This window comes from Sorex araneus, chromosome X (genome assembly GCF_027595985.1).
Source record: "Sorex araneus isolate mSorAra2 chromosome X, mSorAra2.pri, whole genome shotgun sequence".
Taxonomy (NCBI): domain Eukaryota; kingdom Metazoa; phylum Chordata; class Mammalia; order Eulipotyphla; family Soricidae; genus Sorex; species Sorex araneus.
Window position 1 is genome coordinate 24,247,913 of NC_073313.1, and position 8,133 is coordinate 24,256,045.

At 38.6% G+C, this 8,133-nt stretch overlaps 1 non-coding gene across 1 annotated transcript; it reads right to left on the minus strand.

Annotated features, from left to right (window-relative positions):
* Nucleotides 1–7,657: 7,657 nt before the first annotated feature.
* LOC129400497 (U6 spliceosomal RNA) lies at nt 7,658–7,763 on the minus strand. Its single transcript, XR_008627729.1, has one exon. It is a non-coding gene; the product is annotated as a U6 spliceosomal RNA (small nuclear RNA).
* Nucleotides 7,764–8,133: the final 370 nt, after the last annotated feature.

Consider the following 8,133-nt stretch of genomic DNA (forward strand, 5'->3'; position numbering starts at 1 on the left):
TTCTGTTATAATTGATGCTTAATTTTATATGTGAACTTGGCTAGGTTACAGTACCTAGGGTTTGGTCATACACTGGTTTAGTTATTGCTGATAAGGTGTTTTAATAATGTACTGTGAGTAAAGCAGAGTAGCCTTTCTAATGTAGGTAGACCGTAAGAGAAAATCTTGACTTCTGAGGAAGAAGAATGCCTTCCCTAGGGACCAGAGATGTAATTCTGCAGTAGCACTTGTTTTGCCTGTGTGAGGCCCTGGGTTCTACCCCATCAAAAAATTCTATACTGCTTTTTTAGGCTCAAGATTTCAAGATTAGTTTTCCGCTGGCTTGCTCTGAAGATATGGAACTTGTCCACACAATTTCACACAAAGCCACTTCCTTAAAGTCATTCTCTCTTCCCTCACTTCTCTTCCTCTCTTTCTCATTCTCTCTCCCTTTCCCTTTGTGTATGTTGTTAAAAATGTGATTATTTAGTTTTATTTCTGTTTTACACTTCCCTGCCCTCTATTGATATTATGATGACTGGGGGGGCACACACATGTTTGATTTGTGGTGTTCACACATTTTGTAGTAGTGGATTTTTTTTTGACAGGGGGATGGTACTTGTGTATATTCTGATTGTAGCACACTGGGAGCAGCACACTTTGGTTGTGGTGCTGCTTGCTGGGGGTAAGGGTTGTTTGTACTCTTGATGTAATGCTTGCACATTTTTTTCCCAGTTGTGGTGCTTGCTAGTAATCACATCCTTCATTTGCGATGCTTCTGTACCCCTGAATGTAGTGTAGCCAGAAATTTCATGCAGATGAAGGGTTCATAGAGATCAGAGCTGTTCAGTCATGCCTCTGTCACCAGAGATCACAGATCTCAGATCATGCTTGGTGCATGTAGGCAACACTGGGGATTCAACTTGTGGCTACATGCTTAAAATCCAGATGATTTAGCCATGGAGCTGTCTCCAAGCCCTATATGTATAATTTTTTTTTTCAGTACCTGGGACTCTAATACATGCAAGGCAGTTTCTCTACTGCTGAACTATACCCCTGGCCAAAAGAATCCCACATTACATTCTAGGTTGTTTGTTTTCAGTTGCTGTATTTGGTGATGTTGGAGATTGAACTCAGGACCTCACATATGCAAAGTAAATTCTCTACCATTAACCTACATCCCTAGCCCTATTTGTATAATATTTTAAAAAAGGATTCTCTTTATCATTGATGTTTTGTAGTTTTATCCCAATAGGTCATGAAAAAAACACCCACAAACATCCAAAAGGCACCCTAGAGGGCAGTATTGTACCTGTTGAGCCCATAGCACTTCAAAGACATTGGTTTCTGAGGTAGCTTTTTGGCAACAAGCTGGATGACTGTTGTTAGATATGGGTTGAAGATTTCCAGTTTCTCATGATCTCAGAGTCCAATCTTTCTGGTTTTGTTTTGAGGCTACACCCACTAGTGCTCGGGGGATGCTCCCTGTTCTGTGCTCGGGATTGCTCCCAATAGTGCTCCCAACCATGCTATGGCTGAGGTTGTAGCCAAAGTCTGGTCTTACCATCTTTTTATAGAAATAGATAAATTGAATTCCAACTTTTTGCTTTGTTTTGTTTTGTGGGGGTCCATATCCGGCACTGCTTGGGAACTACTCTCAGCTCTGTGATTGTAGGTGATGTATCCCAGTGATGTTTGGATAACCATGCAGTGCCAAGGACTAAACCTGAGCTTTTGCACATGAAGCATGCCGTAATCCTCTTGAACTATCAGGTCCAAGGATGCACACACACACACACACACACACACACACACACTCACACCCACATATTGTGCTCTGGGGCTTTAGCTGGGGTTGGCCAACATCACATGCAAGGCCTTAACCCCTGAGCTATTTCTCCAGTCTAATTACAATATTTTAAAATTATGGTTGCACCCATAGTCCATGTTATTCTAATTAAAATACGTCAAATATACATATATAAAATATCATATCATATAAAATATCACATGATATGTCATATGGGGATTTTACATATGTATCACATGCAGCACATCTACTGTTGTGTCCTAGTAAATTTTTATTTCATATATTGTATTCTCTAAAACTTCCGTTTTATTATTTGTTTTGATTTGTTTTGTTTTGTGGTCACACCTGGCTGGTGTTCGGGGCTTACTCCTGGCTCTGCACTCAGGAATCTACTCCTGATAGGGTTTTGGAGAATTTATGTACTGCCAGGGATCGAACCTGGGTCAGCCACGTGCAAGGCAAGTTCCCTACCTACTGTATTATCTCTCCTTATTCACTTTTTATTTAAAGGGGTGCTTACTTCGTAGAGCATAATTATGATAACTGCTCCCAAGTTAATTTGAACATCTGAGTCATCTTGGGTTTGACAGTTGTTGAATGTTTTTTTTCCCTTGAAAATTAGTCACATTTTCTTGATTCTTTGTATAACAAGTAATTTTGGATTATATGTTGAGCACTTTGAATCTCAGGTTGTAAGCATTTTCTCTTATTAAAGTTCTCTGGAGAATATAGTTTTTTAAAGCAATCAATCTAGTTAGCTTCAGACTACAAAAATCGGCTCACTGTCCATTGCAGTTGCTCCAATGTCACAAAGCCTTTGCTCTGAATCTATGAGCTTATCTCACATATGGTCTACTCGGGTTATTTTGAGTGATGATTTATATCATACTTAAATTACTGAAGTCTTTTCTTAAGGGCCTTGGGTCTATCTATTCCTTGTATCTTAAGCTCAGAGGTGAGCCTGGGATTTGTGTTGGTTTAAACACAGAGCTATAGGATCCCCTTCTGCAGTGCTCTCCTTTTTATTATTCTTTCTATACGTTCCAGAATTTTCTCAAACCATTTCTCAGAAATCGATTCATTTTCTCAGCTATCTGACCAGAAATGTGGGGCTCCTTGTGCTTTGTTCTTAATAGTACCTAGCAGTTATTCTGGAGACTTTCCCTCTGATCGGGAGATAGGGGAGAAAGGGCAACTCATCCCCATACAAATAATTTCTTTAAGATTTGACTTCCTTTCCAGTTTACCTACTTTTGTGTATTTTTCAGAGTCCTTAAGTAGTTGCTTTTGGAATTTTTTTCTCAAAGATTTTATAACTTAAAGATCTGGGTTTACTCTGTCTTGGCTGGCACAGAATATGTACAATTCATTGTTCCTAGTTTCATGAGCATCTGAGTGGTAAAGTAGTTCTTTGTATATCTGTAACTTTAGTATTTTGCTTTTGTTCTACAATAGTAATTTACATAGGTATAAAATCCTAAATTCTACTAATTTCCCTTTCTTGCTTTTAAAATATCACTCCACTATATTCTGGCTTCAGTTGACTAATGCAAAGTCTGCTAGTGGCTTCTAATTTTTATTTCTTAGTGATGATACTTTATTTTCTCTTGTAACTTTTTAAGATTTTCATCCTTGATGTCTTGCAGTTTTACTCAGATTTGTCCCCCAAAAGTGCTCAGAAACTTTCAGATGGCTCCGTAGAGCGAGGTACTGCCCATGTTGCACCCATAACCCATCAATAACCCAATAACCAATCAGAGACAGTTGTCTCTCTTAACTGAGGTTTTTGTTTTGGTTTGGTTTGGTTTGGTTTTTGTTTAGCGAGTAATTGGGTTATGAGATCTGGGCTGTAGATCTCTAATTTTTTATAGTCTTGAAAGACAGACTAGTCCCTCTTTTACAGACAATACTGCAGATTCCAAAATTTCAAAGTTTGTGGTTAAGCCCAAAAATTAATTATCTTTTCTGGGTTTAGAGTGTGTCAGTACCTATTTCTTTTATTAAGTTATAGAAATATACAGCTTTCATTAAGGTTTTGACTAGTTTCCTTTATTCCATTATTACTTTATATTAGGGATGCCGGGAGTCAAACCCGGGTCTGCCGCGTGCAAGGCAAACGTACCCACTGTACTATAGCTCTGGTCCCTATCCAGATAGCACAGCGGGTAGGTCGTTTGCCTTGCACGCGGCCGACCCGGGTTCAATTCCTTCATCCCTCTCGGCGAGCCCAGCAAGCTACCGAGAAAATCTCGCCTGCACGGCAGAGCCTGGCAATCTATCCGTGGTGTATTCGATATGCCAAAAACAGTAGCAACAAGTCTCACAATGGAGATGTTACTGGTGCCCACTCGAGCAAATCGATGAGCAACGGGATGACAGTGATATAGTGATACAGTGATACTTTATATTTCTGTATTCCTTTTGCCAGTGTTAAAGTTTCTGTGAAATATATCCACTAATTCTCATTTAATTCTTTGCCTACCTTGCAGTTAACATTGAGTTAATATGCCAGATTCTGTATTAGGCCTGGGGACAGAGAGAGATAAATAAAACCCAGATTCTTTTCTCAAGGTTTCCTCAGTCTATTCAGTGCATTAATCCCGAGAAAACTTTTTTTTCCACACAAAACAGCTTTAAGGAACATGTGAAGCTGTGCCAGAAAAGACTTTGACTTAAATAAATTAATAATTTTTCTTAGCGGGTATGGTATTTTTGGTCAGGAGCTTCAATCTTTGTTCTTCAAGCTTCTATAGAGCCAACCTCGCTATTTTCTATAAAGTACATTGTGGTAGTATTTATTGACTCACGTACTGGGTGGTTTTGAGATATTTCACAATATTTATTGTCAAGTCTCATTCAATAAGAAAACTGTTACTGGAAATGGTACTTTTGGGAAATGTTATTTTGTCAGGCTAAATTATTTGTTATATAACATCTTCTGCTAAACCTAAAAGAAATAGATGAGTATTCAAGCTATTCTTTCTTTTGTCAGTATTAATGCCATTATTTCAAGTGGACACTTAACATTTAGTTTTTGAGCAGAAATAATAAAAAATAGAAATTTACTTGTATAAGTTGAAAACTTAAATATTAATTAGTAAATATTTTTTAAAAGAGTGGTTGGGTCTTATTATGTACTTTATTCAGCTTGAGTAATTAGAGTTTAGACTTTGCATTTATATTTATATATTTATTAAAAATGTTAAAACTCGGGGCTGGAGAAATAGTATAGTATGGTTAGTAAGGTGCTTACCTTGCATGTAACTGACTTGGTTATCGATTGTGGCACGTATGGTATCCTGTGCTCCTCCAGGAGTGATCCCTGAGCACATAGCCAGAAATAAGCCCTGAGTGATGCTGGGTATGGCTCCCACCAAATAGATATACATGCATATTTACCTGCCTATCTACATTAGGGGCCAGAGAGTTAGTGCAGGGGTTAAATCTCTTGCCTGGTATGTGACCAACCCTTTTTCACCTGGAATATGGTTTCCCCCCAACCAGCACTTTCTGGTGTGACCCCTGAGCACTGCTGGGTTTGGTCAATATCCCTCTCCCCCAGTAAAAGAAAAAACAGGAACAAATGGACACTATTGACTCAAAGAAAGCATATTATAAAGTAATATATAATCTTTGACCCAGTTCTGGAAAAAAAACGCCCACTACACACATCTATAATATTATGGGGAAAGATTAGACATACAGGTACTTAGGTGTTAGTAATGAGGGAATCTGTGTAAAGCAGGGGAATGTTTATGAGTTTATCATTGTTTATAGTAAATTGTGACAAACTCAGTAAATTTATTCTCAATGTAAAAACAATTCTCAACAATTTATCCTCAGCATAAATTTACTCTCATACAGTTGGAAGTATGAGAGGAATCTCATGGGACTCAAATCAAGGTATTTGCTGGGAGTGTTTCTTTCAGAGCCTCTAGGGGAAAGTTTATTCCTTGCCCCTTCTAATTTCTAGAAGCTTCTAGCATACCTTGGCTTAAGAGCGCATCATTCCAATATCTACTTCTTTCATCATATCACCTATTCTGCTTTCAGAACCTTTTGTATTCTTTTATAAAGGACGTGTGTGATTATGTTGGGCTATCCTGGCTAATACTGGCTAATCTCCCCCACTTAAGATCCTTAATTTAGTCACATTGTAAAGTCCCTTCTCTTTTGGCAAAGCATTCACTGCAGCCCTTTGAGCTATCTCCTTGGCTCCGCACAGTCTTTTTTGTTTGGTTTGGGGCCACACCCAGTTGTGCTCAGGGCTTACTCCTGTGCACTCACGAATCACTGGGGGTGGGGCTTGGGAGACCATATGTGGTGCCAGGAATAGATCCTGGGTCAGCCAAATTGCAAGGCCTTACCTGCTATACAATCTCTCTGGCTCTGTAGTTATTTTTGCCACATGTAAGTTTCCAGGAAACCAGACTTAACAACACTGAAAACAAGAGATCCAAACTTCAACACCCAAACTAAAAAATGTGCCTGTACAGATGGAAGGCTGTGGATAGGGTGTTGGGTGAGGCCTGGGAGCAAGGGAATCCTTGTGGAGGGATTGGTGCTAGAATAGAGTATGTTTAAAACCCAGCTATGAACAATTTTGTAAATCATTGTGCTTTAAGAAAAATTTAAAAATATTAAAACAAATTTAGAAGTTTTCAGGTTTAGATGGTGGGCGTCTCAAGGGGATGGGCTGGGTTTTTTTAAATTAAAAAAAAAACTTTTTTTTATATATATTTTGGTGCTAAGGATTAAACCCAGGATCTCATGCATGTGAAGCTTATACTTTTTCACTGAGCTACACCCATGGCCCTTACATTGTACTTTTGAGCCTATATTTTATAATTTGATACAAATATATATATATATATATATATATATATATATATATATGTACACTACTTAAATTCAGTAAGTTAGGGCTGGGGAGATAGCCCCGTGGGCTAGAAAACATGTTTATGCAGAAGTCCCAGGTTCAATCCCTGGTACCACATGTGACCACTTGGTGTGACCCTTGAGCACTTGGCCATGACTAGCCTCCGAGCTCCTCCAAATGTATAAAGAAAGTAGGAAAAAATAGTATCAAGTGACAGGAAATATGGTTATTTGTAAGCTTTTATTTGGCTTATATGTGGAGCTTGAGCATCACATCCAGTGATTTCCTTTCACGTGTACTAAATCAGGAATTTTTAGTTGTGATAATACATTGCTGGTTAGTTTATGGTAACTGGATCAGAGACTTTGAACAAAGACCCTAAATTGAAAAGTTATTTCCCTCGTTCAGTGTTTCCCCCAAATACTAAGTTGAAATGTCAAGTTCAGATTCTGCAAGGTTGAATATTTCACCTTAGGAGAGTAGGTCTCACTAGCGGCAGGACAAGGGTATACTTGGACAATATGGATGTTTATTTTGGTTGTTAGAGTGATTGACAGGAATCCTCTGGCAGGGATCTCTGGCATTTAGTGGGCAGGAGCCAATAATCTCATTTGTCCTTCAATGCATGTGACATTCATACAAGGACAGATATTTCTACATCTTTCTTGGGTAATTTTTAAATGTTCTCCTAGATATTCACGTATGTATAAAGCCTATTTGTACTTTGTGTGTGAACTTAAAATTAATCTCATTTCGCATGTAGACTAAAAAACTCAAACGAATTTCTGGTTGTTCTTTTGGGCCATACCCAACAGTGCTTAGGGACTCTTACTGCCTTGGTGCTTGGGGATGGTTCCCAGTAGTGTTCAGGGAACAATGATGTGCTGGGGTTCAAACCTGGGCCACCCACGTGCAAAGCATGTACTCGGCCCTTTGAGTTATCTTCCTGGCTCACAAAGTACTTTTTTTCTTTTTCTAAAATTTATTTATAAAATATAGTGCTCTTGCAGAAATTTGTGTGCCATTGTAGTGCAGGGGTCATGCTTATCTTTTCTGTATAGTTCCAATTTTATAGTTTATTGCTGCTGAAGCAAGCATAATTCAAAACGTATTTTTTTTTTGCAGTTTTAATATCCTGGAATTTTCCAGAAATGGAACTACCGTGTAAATTGAAAGGAGTGTGTGTTGTTTTGTTTGGAACTTTACCAAGATGGTTTAATGTTTTAGAACCATACCAATGATATCAGTGCTATTTATGGGCTGTGCTGGATGTCGTCCATCTGTCCTTCCGCATTCAGTCCACCCTTCTCTACCTGCTCTGTACCCTGGCAGCAGACTGTATGAACAGGTCTTCTTCTGCTACAACTTCTGGCTGGGTTTTCTCATAGGAAGCAGGGGCTGGGGATCTGCATGACAAAAAGCATTCCACTTGAAATTATCATCAGGAACGACGTGTTGTGTAATT